Genomic DNA, 19,078 nt, shown 5'->3' on the forward strand with positions numbered 1-19,078 from the left:
CCTGCAGGAATGTGAAATTGACTGGCCCGATGAACTCGGGATGGCTGGGCAGTGATTCTGGTTCATCTCAATCGCTCGTTAGGATTGATTTCAGAATGTCACTTTGGTGATGTTTTTTCACTATAGAATCATATTGCAAATGCGCGTGCATTGTTGTGCAACTGGTAACCCCAAAATAAAAATATGGTTGTAAATGCATTTACCGGGACTCCTATTGTCCATGCCCGCTATGGCAGTACCCTACTACGGCCCTCTATCCATGGGGGCCGTCCTGAGTGCTTTATGGACAGTTTAAAATATGACGATGGATGCAGATTGTGATTTTCCTCCGTGCAACTGGTGATCTGAAATGTGCATCTGGTAACCCAAAAATTAAAATACTGTTTTAAATACATTAACCGGTACTCCTGTCATCCATGCCCGCTATGGGAGTACCCTACTACGGCCGTCTATCAGTGGGGGCCGTCCTGAGTGCTTTATGGACTGTTTAAAATATTCTGATGGATACGCATTGTTTTCATGATTTCATTATGTCCATTTGTTTATGTTTTCTTACTTTTTCAAAGTCACTGTGCATTTGCAATATCGTTCAATGGGCAGGTACCATCACGAATTTGTCATGCTATAAAAATCCTGCAGGAATGTGAAATTGACTGGCCCGATGAACTCGGGATGGCTGGGCAGTGATTCTGGTTCATCTCAATTGCTCGTTAGGGTAGATTTCAGAATGTCACTTTGGTGATGGTACCTCACTGTTTAAACATATTGCAAATGGACAAGAGTCAAGTGGACAAGAGTCCATCAGACAATTAGATATCATTCTGAGACCAAACTGATACAAACTGACACCAAACCCACTTTTTCCAACTCGTTTAGTAGCCAACTATTACATACTTCAGAGCTGGCCCAAAATTCACACCGCCTTCAGTTCAAACCATAAAAAAACATAAAACACGTAGTTACGCTCTAGCTGCGGGTCCATTTCTTATGTTATGTGTTGGCCTAGCTGAGGCGACCCCAAATCCCAAGTTTCGGCTCGATAGGTCATTTGGTGTCCGAGCAAAACCCGAATTGGTGCTGAAAATCCCCTTTTTTCCATGACTTGCTACGGGGTCCTTGAATGAGCTATCAGACAGAAACGTTGGGGTCTGTCTATATGGGCCAAGGCGTTCGCAATGCACCTAGTCTTGCGACTCTGGGACATTTCTAAATGTCGTCATTTTCGTGAGCAAAAATGAATTTAAGGTATTGCAAATGTACGAGGCTGTTTCTCGGTCCGAGAACCTTCTAGAGCCACCTAACTCACCACGCACTATCGACATGAGGTCTAGAACAGGATTCTAAAGTTTCGGAACTCTAGGTCTGACGGTTCTTTAAAAGTTCCAACAAGGTTAACTAATGCAGGCAGTGTATGTCTCTGCGCACCCCAATAGGTCCCTCCTTCCAAGCTGTGTGTGTGAGTGATTTAGTTTTCCTTTGAAATTTTATGGGAAAAATGACGGATTTACAGTTCATGGGGGTTGCCTAATCACACATATTTTTTGGACAGATAAGTTTTGGACAGATCTGACTTTTTTAACCCTTCGAAACAGCCCCTGAGACACCAATTATGGCACTTCCGGTTGGCACAGGAAGCTATAAGTCAACATAACATAACACATCCTCATTGGGGTATGCTTTTACAGAATCCTGAGTTTTAAGTCTTTACGTTAAGAATTGACTGATTTACACAGGGTTGAATGCACTATGTCTATCAAACTGCAGGCAGGGTATGGATATACACTTTTAGGGTGATTTTAACCACTTCCGGTTGGTTCAGGAAGCTTAGAATCAACACAGGTAGACCTCATAGTGGCCTGATGGACTGTTACCGAAGACAGGTTCATACGGCATTCATAACCCATATAGGCTTCAGGTTGAATTTAGGGGTGCAGGCAATGTATTCCTATGGGGAGAGAAGTAAATGCAAACTGTTTGATGTAAACACCTTATTTTTACTGTTAAGGGTTAATGCCACACGGTCAAGGTTAGGCTTGCACAGATCGGGAGGACCTTAGGAACATTCCTGTGGTGGAATTTTTCTTCTCACCCTAACGGTTCTCTCACTATCACCCAAAAGCAAATGACATTGTGGGGCAGGCTTCATTTTGGGCCTACTTTTCTAATGGTCGCTGCGCCTAGACCGAGCGAGTTACGGTCAAGCGGGATATCTCGTTGAACTCGGCACGGCCTAGGGATTATGGTAATGCCATTGCCTGCTCTCTGTGTCTTTAAGCACCACACTTTGTCACTCCATCCTTGCTGTTTGTGTGTGTGAGAGCTTTTCTTTGACATCTGTTGGGAGAAATGACTGACTTACAGTTTATGGGGGTTGCCTAATCACACATAGGAAGTTTTGAAAAGATCTGACCTTTTTAACCCTTGGGAACTGCCACTATGACACCATTTAAGGCACTTCCGGTTGGCACAGGAAGCTATAAATAAACTCATATCCTGATTCGGGTATGCCTTTACAGAATCCTGAGTTATAAGTCTTTACGTTAAGAACTGAGTTATTTACGGAGGGTTTAGTGAGTGTGTGTTATTTCAGAAAATCATAGAAAATCACAGAAATCTCGCAGAGCTCCGCAGCACACTTTAAAAAGATTCGTATGAACACCCTGCAACTGGATCTGTAACTGTTGAGAAAAAAAAACGCCTATTTGTGAACATCACCAATTTGTCATTGTACGATTTCTCTTAAATGACAATAGATAAATGGCTGGTTCTTTTTTTATTGACACACCGGAGGCTCCTTGACTTTGACGTGAAGTGGAAAAATAATTTCTCTATTTCCATTTTGGACCTTTAATCCCAGAAAAATGGCCATAATTCAAAAACCGTTGAGGCCTAGACGCCATCTTGTTCGGGGCCAACTGCCCATTATGCCAAACCTACGCTCACCAAGTTTCGGCTTCGAAATATTTTCAGTTTTTGAGATAAGGCCCCGTCGTGATTCATTATGTTTAGTACAATTGCCATATGATTCCTTATGCCCTCTTGTGGGAATTTCCGGGATGGCGGAAAAATGGACCAAAACTTGTTTATTTTATAAAACGGAAACCGAATGTCCGACAAAGTTAATTTGATGACTTCCCGGTAGGTCCGGCCCTACCGCACGGCCCGACGCCGACCGCGAATTTTACAAAAGTTTTCGGACGTCTAGTAAGGGACCGTACACTTCCAATATGGACTTTCTCACTAACCATACACAAAATGTCAAAATGTTCCCTTAAGGTATGTTAACATGCATGAAACCAAGGCATCAAAAGAGAGCGCCTGGGGAATAGGAGTGGAGCTAGGCACTGCAGGGCCTGGAAAAGAGGAGGAGTAGGATAAGAGTACGGCTAAAAGCAATGAGAATTGGTCATCTAGAACGTCTGGAACAGATAGTAAAAGGTGGTTTCTGGGGGGCGATAAAATAGCTTCAAGGTATAATGTACAGACAAAGGTATGGTAGGATGTGAATACAGTGGAGGTAAACCTAGGTATTGAGTGATGATAGCCAGAACAGCAATGGACAAGGCATATTGACAATAAGGAGAGGCTTGCTTAGTCGAGTGATCAAAAGGGTCCAGTGAGTAATGAGGTTGGTTGGGGTCACGGCGATTCAGACAGCTATCCCGGCCATCGGTAGCAAGCATAGGATGGAGGTCTGTTTTTAGCCACCTCGTGCGTTTCCGTCGGTAGGATTAGTGGGGTTCCGTGTGGTAGAGGGGATCAATCCAATTCGCAAAGTTATAGAGGCCCAAGAAAAAGGCCCAAGAAAAAATAAATAATAATAATAATTGTCCAATAGATCTATTCAGATAGCAGCCGATAAGACAGCTAACGATTAGCGGACCGCAGATGGGCGTTCAGGTAAAGTCGCGACGGAGGAGCCAGCTGGATAACTCCCTCGGGCAGATAACGTCGGTAGTCCAGTTGTGAAGGCCCGTTGGGGCTCCGCGTTGGCAGTAAAACGGGTCTGGATTAGCTTCTGGTTAGCTTCAGGCTAGCTTCAGGCTAGCTTCTGGTTAGCTTCTGGCTAGCTTCTGGTTAGCTTCTGGATAGCTTCTGGCTAGCTTCTGGCTAGCTTCTGGTTAGCTTCTGGCTAGCTTCTGGTTAGCTTCTATGGAGGATTACAGATTTGAGGTAAATAATACTTTCTTTTTTAATATAAATTGGTGAGGCAGGTTGCAGGAGAGTGTTTTGAAGATTAGTTTATGGAAAATAAAAAATATATATAAAAAGGTATGCGAAGAAAGTTGTAAATATATATCTATACGGGACACGACAAGACAAGGACAAAAGACATCTGACTGCTATGCCAAAAAGGAAAAAGTGTAGGGTCACTTAGAAATGTCCTTGTTTTTTCAAGAAAAGCACATTGTTTGACCATTAAAATAACAAATTGATCAGAAATACAGTGTAGACATTGTTAATGTTGTAAATTACTATTGTAGCTGGAAATGGTTGATTTTTTTATGGAACATCTACATAGGCTTACGCCCATTATCAGCAACCATCACTCCTGTGTTCCAATGTCACGTTGTGTTAGCTAATCCAAGTTTATTATTTTGAAAGGCTAATTGATCATTAGAAAACCCAAAATTGGTCTTCTTTAGACTAATTGAGTTTCTGGAGCGTCAGCATTTGTGAGTTCGATTACAGGCTCAAAATGGTCAGAAACAACGAGTTTTCTTCTGAAACTCGTCAGTCTATTCTTGTTCTGAGAAATGAAGGCTTATCCATGCGAGAAATTGCCAAGAAACTGAAGATCTCTTACAACGCTGTTTACTACTCCCTTCACAGAACAATGAAAACGGGCTCTAACCAGAATAGAAAGAGGAGTGGGAGGCCTTGGTGCACAACTGAGCAAGATGGCAAGTACATTAGAGTGTCTAGTTTGAGAAACAAATGCCTCACAAGTACTCAACTGGCAGCATCATTAAATAGTACCCGCAAAACACCAGTCTCAACGTCAACGGCAAAGAGGCAAATCTAAATTTGCCAGTGGTCTTGTGTTGTGTAGATCAGACTATATTGTACTTTCATATACCAAATAAAGTTGAAAGATCATCTAAAAAGTAATATTGGGAAAACAACTCCAATAATTTATCTTCAAACTGAATTGAACCTTTCTAATACCTATATGTTTTTTTGTTGTCGCTTTTCATGCTAAACCAAAGCAGTAGTAGAATTTTGAGAGAAAGTCAGATGGTCGTCGTCCTTTCCTTCCCAGGTCTTCTCCCAGCCTCTTTTATATAAGTCCCATATCTCAGCTGAATCCCAATCCCACAGGAATTTTGTTCAACATAATCGTTTTGAAGGTGACTGAACTATGATGACTAGTTCGGTATACGTTTTAGTATGAGAGTTAATAACTGTTCTATATCTACAGGATGAAACTAGGCGGCATAATGCCTCAGTTTCAATGACGACACTAGTCACAATGCCTGGTGCTGTTGATAGCTCTCTCTCAGCTGATCTGGTGGTGAGGCGTCAGTACAGACCCGAGGGGCACAGAGAATAGGTTTTTATCCCATGTTCTCCTAACAAGGCCTACCACCCCTCATAAATTAGCATTAGGTAACCAGGCCTGTGGTAGTTTGGCCTGAACCCCCCCACCCACCCACCCCTCCAGTCCTCGCAGTACCATAAATATTAAGAATAATGTAGACTTTGTTCCAGGCCACACCAGAGATGTTTTATTGGCCCCATAAATCCGGGAGACGTGGAATCGGTGAACGCCTGGTTTAATTTTCACTTTGGTTCACAGGTTTGTTGGGGTGTAAGGATCGCTTGCATTTGAAATGATGCAGGTCCTTGAGAGCCAGCCGTGGTGATATCACATACTGTGGTGTTGTGTCAACCCATGTTGACTTCATTAGCTAGCTTGTTTTCATCAACCATATTGGTGGCATTTAAAGAGATCACCCCAAAAATCTAAATTTGCCAGTGGTCTTGTGTTGTGTAGATCAGACTATATTGTACTTTCATATACCAAATAAAGTTGAAAGATCATCTAAAAAGTAATATTGGGAAAACAACACAAATAATTTATCTTCAAACTGAATTGAACCTTTCTAATACCTATATGTTTTTTTGTTGTCGCTTTTCATGCTAAACCAAAGCAGTAGTAGAATTTTGAGAGAAAGTCAGATGGTCGTCGTCGCAGCAGCAGAATGTTCACACCCAGTATACTCAGCAAGTGCTCCAAACCGCACCAGCCCCATTGCATGCGGGATAAAAGCAAGGGCCACAGGACACCACACACACGCTCAGTGTGGTGTGAGTATTGTATTACCGTCGTATGACGGGAGAAATGCGGAGCACGGAGAGACGGAGAATGGTTGTATACAGTATATCCCTCTGTCACTGTGGTTATCACGTTAGTGCTACTTTACAGCACTATTGGTCCCCTGTTGAAGCACACATGACATACGTACGTACTACTGTCCTCTTCACAGGTGACATATGGAGACTAATTGGAGGCAGAGTGTAAGTTCAGGAAGGTTAGAATGTGCTTTGTTTTTCGGTGTAGTTTGGTTGCACTTGCAAATCGACCCATTGAGACTCAATACTTCTACTACTAGCGTGATTTACTGACATTTGGGGGTCAGTATACACAAGAACCAAAAATATGACTGAACTTCTGGGGGGTATATATCTCTGACAGTCTGTGAACATACGTATATGTGCAGGATGTATGTTACTGTATTTGGGAGGTTTAAATTCATATAAATCAATAGGCCTGTGTCAGGACCTCAAATAGTTTTCTTACCTCTGCGTTTTACCCTTCAAAGTCCAATTATTTTTATGGCTGTGTGGTATTTAGTGACTGTCGTAAATAACCAAGCAAATATGGACCAAAAGCTGAACCATCTATGCACACACAGAAGGTTCTCAATTCAAACTTGAGAAAAGGTTTATGAGAACATAAACTTCTAAAAGAGATTGATACAATCAATGTACATAATTAAGCCAGTTTTATTGCCAACTATGTATGAATGCATCTTCTTTGATAACAATAAATTATCAATAAAGCCATGACCGCCCACCTCCAAAACATGCTCACATAGAAGATTGTTCTGGAATCAAACTTATGTTCGATTTTAAAACATACACTTCTTATTAAAGAGATCAGAAAATCTATTTGATATAACCCATTTAGCCAATGAAGCCATGTATTATTGCCAAATACAGTGCCTTCAAAAAAAATTCAGACCCCTTGACCTTTTCCACAATTTGTTACGTTAAAGCTTTATTCTAAGTTGAATCAAATACAATTTAAATCCTCAGCAATCTACACACAATACCCCATAATGACAAAGCAAAAACAGGTTTCTAGAAATGTTTGCAAATTTATAAAACATAAAAAACAGAATTACCATATTGACATTAAGACCCTTTGCTATGAGACTCGAAATTGAGCTCAGGTGCATTCTGTTTCCATTGATCATCCTTGAGATGTTTCTACAACTTGATTGGAACTTGAAATTCAATTGATTAGACAATTATTTGGAAAGACACACACCGGTTTATGTGTCCCACAGTTGACAGTGCATGTCAGAGCTAAAACCAAGCCATGAGGCCAAAGGAATTGTATGTAGATTTCCGAGATATGATTGTGTCAAAGCATAGATCTGGGGAAGGGTACCACATTTTTTTGCAGCATTGAAGGTCCCCAAGAACACAGGGACCTCCATCATTCTTAAATGGAAGAAGTTTGGAACCACCAAGACTCTTCCTAGAGTTGTCCGCTCTGCCAAACAAAGCAATTGGGGGAGAAGGGCCTTGGTCAGGGAGGTGACCAAGAACCCGATGGTCACTCTGACAGAGCTCTAGAGTGGAGATGGGAGAACCTTCGAGAAGAACAACCATCTATGCAACACTCCACCAATCAGGCCTTTGTGGTAGAGTGGCCCGACGTAAGCCACTCCTCAGTATCAGGCACGTGACAGCACGCTTGGAGTTTGCCAAAAAGACTCTCTGACCATGAGAAACAAGATTTTCTGGTCTGATGAAATCAAGACTAAACTCTTTGGCCTAAATGTCAAGTGTCACGTCTGGAGGAAACTTGGCACCATCCCTACTGTGAATCATGCTGTGGGGGTGTTTTTCAGCGGCAGGGACTGGGAGACGAGTCAGGATTGAGGGATAGACGAATGGAACAAAGTACAGAGAGATCCTTGATAAAAAACCTGCTTCAGAGGGCACAGGGCCTCAGACTGGGCCGAAGGTTCACCTTCCAACAGGATAACGACCCTAAGCACACTGCCAAGACAACTCAGGAGTGGCTTCGGGACAAGTCTCTGAATGTCCTTATATTGCCCAGCCAGAGTCCGGACTTGAAACCAATCGAACATCTCTGGAGAGACCTGAAAATAGCTGTGCAGTGACGCTCCCCATCCAACCTGACAGAGATTGAGAGGATCTGCAGAGAAAAATGGGAGAAACTCCCCAAATACAGGTGTGCCAAGCTTGAAGTGTCATACCCAAGAAGACTCAAGTCTGTAATCTCTACCAAAGGTGCTTCAACAAAGTACTGAGTAAAAGGTCTGAATACTTAAGGAAATGTAATATTTCTGTGTTTTATTTTTAAGAAATTAGCAAACATTTCTAAAAACCTGTTTTTGCTTTGTCGTCATGGGGTATTGTGTGTAGATTGATGGGGGGGGGGGGGGGGGGGCATTTTAATCCATGTTAGAATGAGGCTGTAACCTAACAAAATTTGGAAAAAGTCTATAGGTCAGACTTCCCGAAGGCACTGTATGTATGTGTGTGAGTCTGTGTGCATATGGCCATTGACACAAATTGTTTGTGTGCTTAGTGTGCCCATTTATGTGCTTGTGTGTGTGGCCTCCACTCCATCCCATCCCCAGCCTTTGTCTTGTTCTGTTGTTGTGTAAGGGGGGCAGGGGTGATTCAAGGGCTGGCAGTCGCATGGATTGTACTCTCTCTTTCCAGCTCTTTCAGTGGGGGAAGCACATAGACCTAAACACACTATTCTTTTATTGTCATTTTAGCAGGCTGTGAGTGATAAACCACACACACACTCCCACATACACTTCTCTCACACACACACCTATCAAGAGACCAACAGGGGACTGAAACATGTGAGTGGAAATGTTTTTATTTTACTTGGGAAGGTTTGAGGAGATGGCGGAGATTGGCTTTGCCCACTACTGTAGAATCCAATGGAACAGTAGGGTGATTTTAGGGTTTTGTGCTTACAGTATGTCTTTATCCATCCTATTGCTACATTCCAATCTACTGTATACAGTATGTAGTCATTTTTTAACTATCAGACCGCTTCAATAGAAGTGATTTCCATAATACCATACCCAAATCACTTTCTGGGGCAGCAAGAATCTTAGGCTAGGGGGTGGCAGGTAGTCTAGTGGTTAAGAGTGTTGGAGCGGTAACCAAAAAGTTGCTGGTTCAAATCCCTGAGCCAGCAAAGTGGAAAAATCTGCCGTTCTGCTGTTGAGCAAGGTAATTAACTGCTCCCCAGGTGAATATGATGTCGAATAAGGCAGCCCCCTGTACCTTAGGTTAAATGTGGAAGACACATTTTGGTTAAATGCATTCAGTTGTGCAACTGACTAGGTATCCGCTTTAGTCTAAAGACTCTTGAGCAATGTTTTTGCAGGAAAGGCTTGTAAATATGCACTGTAGTTAGTATTACCCTGTGCTGCCAATACAACATGTAATTACCATGTAATATGCAGAAAACTGAACATAAAGGGGAACTACCATCAAAGAGTGGGACACCGACAAAAACGTACTAAATGGAGTAAATGCATCCCTCCACATTATTTACATGCAAACAGCACTTGAGTTCTGTGATATCTGTAGTGCTCATGGAATGACATTATTGAGAGCTGCATTACTTTTCTAAAACATGATTCAAAGACCTACATGTTTACAAGAGGTATAGGTCAGATCAGTGCACACAAACAAATAGTGATGTATCAGACGGTTCTGGATGAGGCAGGAAAGCAAAGAGCTGGACACTAGTGGCCACAGGAGCCACAGAGGCCAGTATAACCTTATGACAACTATGTATGAGCATTACTATACAATAACAATACAGAAATCTAAACATGAGCCATCCTAACAGTCCATACTATATGTAGGCTACGTAGTGTTCTGCTCTAATGTACTGTAAGTGTGTCCTTATCAATATATAACTATGTCCTACTGTTTTCCACTGTTTTCTACTGTTTACCTGGGTTCAAACAGGATTTGTTTTCATTCAAATACTTTAGCCACACTTGATTGAGGGTGCCTGGCTTTTAACCAATTGTATAGTCCCACATGTGCAAACCCTGCCCATCTGGCACTCCTCAAACACTCAAAGTATTTGAAAGAAATCAAGTACTATTTGAACCCAGGTCTGCATGTTTGTTCTGTTTAATAGCTGTTTAATAGATGTTCAATAGAAAAGAAGAGTAGAAAAATGTCTGTCAAAAAGCATATGCACCCACCCAGTTGCTTTATTTAGAGACATTGGCATTGCTCCTGTAAAGTACTTATGCATACATTATAATCATGATTTTTGTAATAACTCATGTCCTCTTTCTCCCAGGTGCTGATCTCCAAATACTGGCTGGGTAGGAAGGCACAAAGCGAAACTTTCTATAATAGACCTAACCTAAACCTCAAGGCCTTCGAACGACTACTGGGCATAGCAGCAATATCCAAGGTAAATATATAACCTTACTGTACATACTGTACGCTGTGCTAGGCTAGGTTAACACTTTATTATTCTTTCGTTATTCACTCTATTATACTCTATATAACCCATTCTTTTAAATGTTTGCCCCTTTTAGTAATTATATTTATATGTGTACTGTATTAGTAGCCTGGTCCCAGATTTGTTTGTACTGTCTTGCCAATGTGTTTAACCACAGGAGTTTGCACGACGAAGACAGGCTACGGTATTAGCAGTATTCAAAGTAAAGCTGCCTCACTGTACTTCAGTGGGCTAGTTAAGTTTGGGGTCCATCAATTGATGGACATTCCATTTTAATTTGGTCAATTCGGGAAGTGAATTGAAATTGCAATTCAAGATGGATAGATGTCTTAGTTTCAGTTAGGATTTTTCAACACTTTATTTGGAATTTCACTTCATGAAACTGAAATAAATTGGAATGGACCTCAACCCTGATGTACCTGTACATTGTTATTCAAACTACAGTTTTTGTGTTGTGTGCTACCATGTAAAGGTTTGAGTAATCAGCATAGCTACAGTAGGAATCAAATCGTATTAATGAAATCCTCTTTTACACTCATACCCCATCACATCTCTACATCCTTCCCGGTATTTTAGCTATGTGTTGAGGAAGCCAGCCCATTGGCCGAGGGGCTTCAGGCTCAGAATACTTGACAGTCTGTATTAAAACCATAGCAAAGTTAAGTCATAACTGATCCAATCTCCTGACGCAGCTATTTTAATCTTGTTTACTTCAGAAGCCCATAGGTCACTTGGTACATGCATAAAAGTGTGTTTCGGTGTGTGTGTGTGTGTGTGTGTGTGTGTCGTTCTTTGCACATGTGTGTTTGTGTGTGTCGTGACATAACTGAGTTTTACAGTTTGGTCTGTTTGTAGTTAGATTTACCAAGCACATTCAAGCCCTACGATTACACTCAATACCATGGGATGTTATATGATTAAAAACAGGCAAAAGTGATGATTAGTTAAAGTGATGGTTAGTTACAACATGTTCCATGCGTTTATCTGTTCCAGTCCGAGCTCAGTGAAGCGATGTTAAGCCAAGCTCAGTAGGGAATAGCATAGAATAGCATTGTTTAGTCCTGGATTCAAAGTACATTTTTGATCGGACATTGTCTGTGTCCGATATGGCACCCTATTTCCTACATATTGCACTACATTTGACCAGGGCCCACGGGGATGTGTTCAAAAGTATTACATTATGTAGGGAAATGGGTGCCAGTTGGGAACAGAGGCAGTTATTGTTTCATAAAGAGCGGCTGACAAGTTGTTGCTTGTTGGGAAGCAGGCTGGTTAGAGAGGCTCCAGGCCATTTTTTTATTTTTTTTATTTTTTTTATTTTAACATTTATTTAACTAGGCAAGTCCATAGAACAAATTCTTATTTACAATCACGGCCTACCAAGAGGCAAAAGGCCTCCTGTGTGGACATGGGATAAAAAAGAAAGTAGGACAAAACACACATCACGACAAGAGAGACACCACAACACTACATAAAGAGATACCTAAAGACAACAATACAACATGGCAGCAACACAACATGGTAACACAAAATGGTAGCAACACAACATGACAACAACACAACATGGTAGCAACACAACATGATAACACAAAATGGTAGCAACACAACATGACAACAACACAACATGGTAGCAACACAACATGATAACACAACATGGTAGCAACACAACATGAAAACAACACAACATGGTAGCAACACAACATGATAACACAACTTGGTAGCAAGACAACATGACAACAACATAACATGGTAGCAACACAACATGACAACAACACAACGTGGTAGCAACACAACATGGTACAAACATTGTTAGGCACAGACAACCGTACGAAGGGAAAAAAGGTTGAGAAAAGAATACTGCGAAGCAGCCACAAGTGTCAGTAAGAGTGTCCATGATTAAGTATTTGAATGTGTAGATGGATATAAAACTGTCCAGTTTGAGTGCTTACGCTATAAGCCAGTCTTTAGACTGTCAACATTTTTCATGGTTGTCACCGTCACACAACGCATGGCTAACTGGGTTGTGCTTGCATGAGGCAGAGTGGAAAACACTCGGAAGTTTGTGTGTGGGGGAGGTGTGTGTGCGTGAGTTGTCATGTACCAGTGAGGATAACCCTAAAGAGCTAAATGACTAAGAGACACATCACTCTGTCTTCAAATAAAATAAAAATTACATTAAATGTTATTGGTCACACACATATATTTAGCATATTTATCTGTTATTGTGGGTGTAGCGAAATGCTAGTTCCTAGCGCCAACAGTGCATTAGTATCTAACAATTCACAACAATACAAACAAATCTAGAAGTTGGAATTAAGAATGGAATTAAGAAATATATAAATATTAGATTGAGCAATGTCGGAGTGGCATTGACTAAAATACAATAGAAAGGAATACAGTATCAATCAATCAATAAATCAAATGTATTTATTAAGCCCTTACATCAGCTGATGTCACAAAGTGCTGTACAGAAACACAGCCTAAAACCCCAAACAGCAAGCAATGCAGGTGTAGAAGCACAGTGGCTAGGAAAACCTACCTAGAAAGGCCCAAACCTAGGAAGAAACCTAGAGAGGAACCAGACTATGAGGGGTGGCCAGTCCTCTTCTGGCTGTGCTGGGTGGAGATTATAACAGAACATGGCCAAGATGTTCAAATGTTCACAGATGACCAACAGGGTCAAATAATAATAATCACAGTGGTTATAGAGGGTGCAACAGGTCAGCACCTCAGGAGTAAATGTCAGTTGGCTTTTCATAGCCAATCAGTATATGTATATCAGTATATGAGATGAGTATGCGATGAGTAAAGCAGTATGTAAACATTATTAAAGTGACTAGTGTTCCATTATTAAAATGGCCAGCGATTACAAGTCTATGTACTTTGGAAAGACTCTTCCTAGAGCTGGCCGCCTCGGCCAAACTGAGCAATCGGGGGAGAATAGCCTTGGTCAGAGAGGTGACCAATCTGAAAGAGCTCTAGAGTTCCTTTGTGGAGATGGGAGAAACTTCCAGAAGGACAACCATCTCTGCAGCACTCCAACAATTAGGCCTTTATGGTAGAGTGGCCCGACGTACGCCACTCCTCAGTAACAGGCACATGAAAGCCCGCTTGGAGTTTACCAAAAGGCACCTAAAAACTCTCAGATCATGAGAAACAAGATTGAACTCTTTCGCCTGAATGCTAAGCGTCACTTCTGGAGGAAATTTGGCACCATCCCTACTGTGAAGCATGGTGTTGGCAGCATCATGCAGTGGAGATGTTTTTCAGTGACAGGGACTGGGAGACTAATCAGGATCGAGTCAAAGATCAACGTTGCAAAGTACAGTGAGATCCTTGATGAAAACCTGCTCCAGAGTGCTCAGGACCTCAGACTGGGACAAAGGTTCACCTTCCAACAGAACAACGACCCTAAGCACACTGCCAAGACAACACAGGCTTCGGGACAAGTCTCTGAATGTCCTTGAATGGCCCAGCCAGAGCCAGAACCCGATCAAACATCTCTGGAGAGACCTGAAAATAGCTGTACAGCAATGCTCCCAATCCAACCAAACAGAGCTTGAGAGGATCTGCAGAGAAGAATGGGAGAAACTCCCCAAAATACAGGTGTGCCAAGCTTGTAGCATTATACCCAAGAAGTCTCGAGCCTGTAGTCACTGCCAAAGTTATTTAGCAAAGTACTGAGGAAAGGGTCTGAATGGTTATGTAAATGTGATATTTCAGTTTTTTTTTTTTTTTAATAAATTAGCAAACATTTCTCAAATCCTGTTGTTGTTATCTCCTTATGGGGTATTGTGTGTAGATTGATGAGGATTTTTAAAAAAACTACATTTTAGAATAAGGCTGTAACCTAACAAAATGTGGAGGAAAGCAAGGGGTCTGAATACTTTCTGATAGCACTGTATATAGGGCAGAAGCTTCTAAGAAGCAGGGCTGCGTAACCCGGTGGTAGCCGGATAGTGATGGCTATTTAACAGTCTGGTGGCCTTGAAATAGAAGCTGTTTTTCAGTCTCTCAGTTTCAGCTTATCTTTATTTTTTACCCCTTTTTCTCCCCAATTTCTTGATTTCCAATTGGTTGTTACAATCTTGGTTTCGGCATCCGCCAAAAAACGACACCGCCAAGCTGCACTGCTTCTTGATGCAATGCTCGCTAAATCCGGAAGCCAGTCGCACCAATGTGTCGGAGGAAAGACCCGACACCTGGCAACCATATCACTGTGCATTGCTCTCGGTCCCAGCTTTGATGCACCTGTACTGACCTCGCCTTCTGGATGATAGCGGGATGAACAGGCAGTGGCTTGGATGGTTGATGTCCTTGATCATCTTTTTGGCTTCCTGTAACATCGGGTGGTGTAGGTGTACTGGAGGGCAGGTAGTTTGCCCCGGTGATGCGTTGGGCAGACTTCACCACCATCTGGAGAGCCCTGCAGTTGAGGGCGGTGCAGTTGCCATACCAGGTGGTGAAACAGACCGACAGGATGCTCTCAATTGTGCATCTGTAAAAGTTTGTAAGGGTTTTAGGGGCCAAGCCAAATTTCTTCAGGTTCTGAGGTTGAGGTTGAAGAGGTGCTGTTTCTCCTTCACCCCACTGTCTGAGTGGGCAGACCATTTCAGATCGTCAGATCGTCATGATGTGTATGCAGAGGAACTTGAAGCTTTCCACCTTCTCCATTGTGTTCCCATCGATGTTAATAGGGGCGTGTTCCCTCTGCTGTTTCCTGAAGTCCAAGATCAGCTCCTTTGTTTCGTTGACGTTGAGTGAGAGATTATTTTCCTGTCACCACTCTCCCAGGGCCCTCACCTCCTCCCTGTAGGCTGTCTCGTCATTGTTGGTAATCAAGCCTACTAGTGTTGTGTCTTCTGCAAACTTGATGATTGAGTTGGAGGCATGTGTGGCCATGCAGACATGGGTGAACAACGAGGTGGAGGTGTTGTTTCCTACCTTCACCACCTGGGGGGCGGCCCATCAGGAAGTGCAGGACCCAGTTGCACAGGGAGGGTTTCAAACCCAGGGCCCCGAGCTTAATGATGAGCTTGGAAGGTACTGTGATGTAGAATGCTGAGCTATAGTCAATGTGGTCTTCCTCATGCCAGGTGGGATAGGGCAGTGTTCAGTCTGATGGAGATTGCATTGTCTGTGGATATATTGGGGCGGAGACAAATTGAAGTGTGTCTAGGGTGTCAGGTAAGGTGGAGGTGATATGATCCTTAACTAGGCTCTCAAAGCACTTTATGATGACAGAAGTGAGTGCTACGGGTGATAGTCATTTAGTTCATTTATCTTTGGTTTCTTTGGTACAGGAACAATGGTGGACATCTTGATGCAAGTGGGGACAGCAGACTGGGATAGGGAGAGATTGAATATGTCAGTAAACACTCCGGCCAGCTGGTTTGCGCATGCTCTGCGGAAGCGGCTAGGGATACCGTCTGGGCAGGCAGCCTTGCGAACCTTTTAAAGATCTGGCCCTTTTTTTCAATTTTCACCTAAAATGACATACCCAAATCTAACTGCCTGTAACTCAGGACCTGAAGCAAGGATATGCATATTCCTGATACCATTTGAAAAGAAACACTTTGAAGTTTGTGGAAATGTGAAATTAATATAGGAGAATATAACACATTAGATCTGGTGAAAGATAATACAAAGAACAAAACATGCGTCTTTGAAATGCAAGAGAAGTGCCATTATATTACTTAGGAGTCTAGCCACAATTTATATTTTGGCCACTAGATGGCATCAGTGAATGTACAAAGTTTTAGACTGATCCAATGAACCATTGTATTTCTGCTCAAAATGTTGTATCAAGACTGCCCAAATGTACCTAATTGGTTTACTAATACATTATCAAGTTCATAACTGTGCACTCTACTCAAACAATAGCATGGTATTCTTTAACTGTAAAAGCTACTGTAAATTGGACAGTGAAGTTAGATTAACAATAATTTAAGCGTTCTGCCCATATCAGATATGTCTATGTCCTGGGAAATGTTCTTGAAACTTGAGTTTAGTTTGAGTTTATTTTTTAAAGGGACAGTGCATATTAATCAACATTTCAGTTAAAGTGCCGGTTTTAGCCAGCCGGCCAATTTTCAACCGCAGTCCCTGGGCAGGTTATTAAAAACAATTACAATACAGACAATCAAGTATCAAGTAGTGAGCACACGCAGAGCATCATTGGACAAGCAAGACATAGCATTAGACAGAGCAACATAGCACAAAAAGCAACAGGGCAAAATCCATAAAAGCAACAAAGTGTTTCCACTGCTCACAAGCTACAGACAACAGACAACATGGAAACCGGCAGTACAAGCTAGGGATTATTTCACAAATCTGATTGACCTTTAGCCATGTCTTCACGTTTTTTGTAAAAGTGTGATAGGTGGTGCAGTTATGTGTGTCTGATGGCAGTGTATTCTAGACATGGGAAGCTCTCACAGAAAAAGCGATTGACTAGAGGATGCTTTTCCTTAAGGGAACTATACAGTCACCTCTCATGGCAGACCTTGTGGATCTACTGCGATATGTTTGGGTTTTCTGTTTAACAAAAGTACTGAGTAGAGGGGGAGCCAGGCCATTTAGGATCTTGAATAGAAGACATGCGTCGGTGTATTGCACAAGATTTTCCCAACTCAGGAGCTCATGCTTTCTGAGGATGTAACAGTGGTGATGGCTATTGGGCTTCCTATCAAGCACTTTGAGAGCCTTTTTGTAGACAGACTGAATGGGTTTTAATGTTGTACAGCAAGCTTGGGCCCAACTAGTCAAGCAGTATGTTAAGTGGGGGAGTATCATAGATTTGAAATACAGTTTTGCTACCTCTGTAGTCAAACACTTTCGTATAAATTGGAAATGAGCTAGGTTGAATTTGGTTATTTGAATGACCTTTTCCACCTGCTTTTTAAGAGAGGTTGGAATTAAGTATGATGCCAAGTTACTTAAAATCAGATACCACCTGGAGCTTCTCCCCTGACACATAGACTGGCTCAGTAGCATCTGTTGCCCTCTTTGTGAAGAACATGCAGACAGTTTTTTTCACATTGAGATGCAAACACGAGTCACAGAGCCACTTTGTAACCTGGACCATTACAGTAGTGAGTTCTTGTGCAGCTTGTTGTTTGCTCTTTGCATGCACATATATCTCTGTATCATCTGCATACATTTGAACTTCAGACCCAGTACAGACAGAAGGCAGCATTGACCCGTACTCTTGGGACACGCCCACATCATAGTTAAGAGTGGGCGACAGCTCATTGCGCACTCTGACACACTGAGTTCTGCCTTCAAGGTATGATTTCATCCATCTCAAGGCATCGGGGAAAAAGTTGACTTGGATAATTTTGTGATGAGAACCTCATGGTTAATAGTATCAAAAGCCATCCTTAGGTCCAGAAACACAGCCCCAACAACACCCTCTTTGTCCATCTTGGACGTCACATTTTCCTGAAGAAAGCAGTTGGCCATTTCTGTGAAGTGTTTCGCTCTGAAGCCAAACTGCATGGAGTGTAATGTGAAGGGGCTGTTGTTGAGGTGGGCAAGCAGTTGTTCTGCTGCACACTTTTCAACAACCTTCGACACCACAGGTACTAATGGGCCTGTAGTTACTCACGTCAGCAGGGTCGCCTGATTTAAAGATGGCCGTTATTAAGGCCGACTTCCATAACCTTGGAAACACCCCCAGACTAATAGATGTGTTGGTGACCTTAGTAATGGGACCAATGAGTGACTCTTTCAGTCCAGCCCAAACACATATTTGGCTTTAGAGTTCTTTAGTGAACTAATCACCTTGTTCACCTTTGACTCAGAAACCTCTCTTATGATGAAGACAGGTTGAGTGTCATTTCCTAGCACTGAGCCCAAGAAACCAGTGGAGGGGTTCTGTGTCAGTACCCTGACAAAGTCAATAAATTCACACTGAGCATGTTGATTTTACCGATACCGGATCTTTGTTGACATTTGACAATGTGTGGACTATTTTATCGGTTAAAAGTCTCTCAGCCGACACTAAAATTGGATAGTTTCATAATACAATGTCTTAGTCTCACTGTAAAACAAATAATGTTTTGGGATACAAAAACATGTAGCATCAGTTGAAGAGAGCTACTTATAATAAGAAACACATACCGCCCTCTAGTGGTTGATAAATAAAACTATATTTTCTCGTCGAAACTTATCAAACTCACTGTAAGAAGACAAATATATTACACAAACAGCTTTTTTTCTACTTCTATTTAATAATAGTTATTTCAATTAAGTCAAATAGGTTTTGTTTTGGTTCGTGGTGTTTAAGGCCAG

General features: G+C 42.0%; 1 protein-coding gene across 12 annotated transcripts in view; it reads left to right on the top strand.

Annotated features, from left to right (window-relative positions):
• LOC139395912 (LIM domain only protein 7-like) overlaps window positions 1-19,078 on the top strand; it is a 121,926-nt gene that overhangs the window by 38,699 nt on the left and 64,149 nt on the right. For all 12 annotated transcript variants that reach the window (XM_071143226.1, XM_071143237.1, XM_071143230.1 and 9 more), the window contains one exon: window positions 10,616-10,732. The gene's annotated coding sequence lies outside the window, so the exon portion shown is untranslated. The remainder of the gene's footprint in view (window positions 1-10,615; window positions 10,733-19,078) is intronic.

The sequence above is a fragment of the Oncorhynchus clarkii genome, chromosome 3 (genome assembly GCF_045791955.1).
Source record: "Oncorhynchus clarkii lewisi isolate Uvic-CL-2024 chromosome 3, UVic_Ocla_1.0, whole genome shotgun sequence".
In the NCBI taxonomy this organism is placed as follows: domain Eukaryota; kingdom Metazoa; phylum Chordata; class Actinopteri; order Salmoniformes; family Salmonidae; genus Oncorhynchus; species Oncorhynchus clarkii.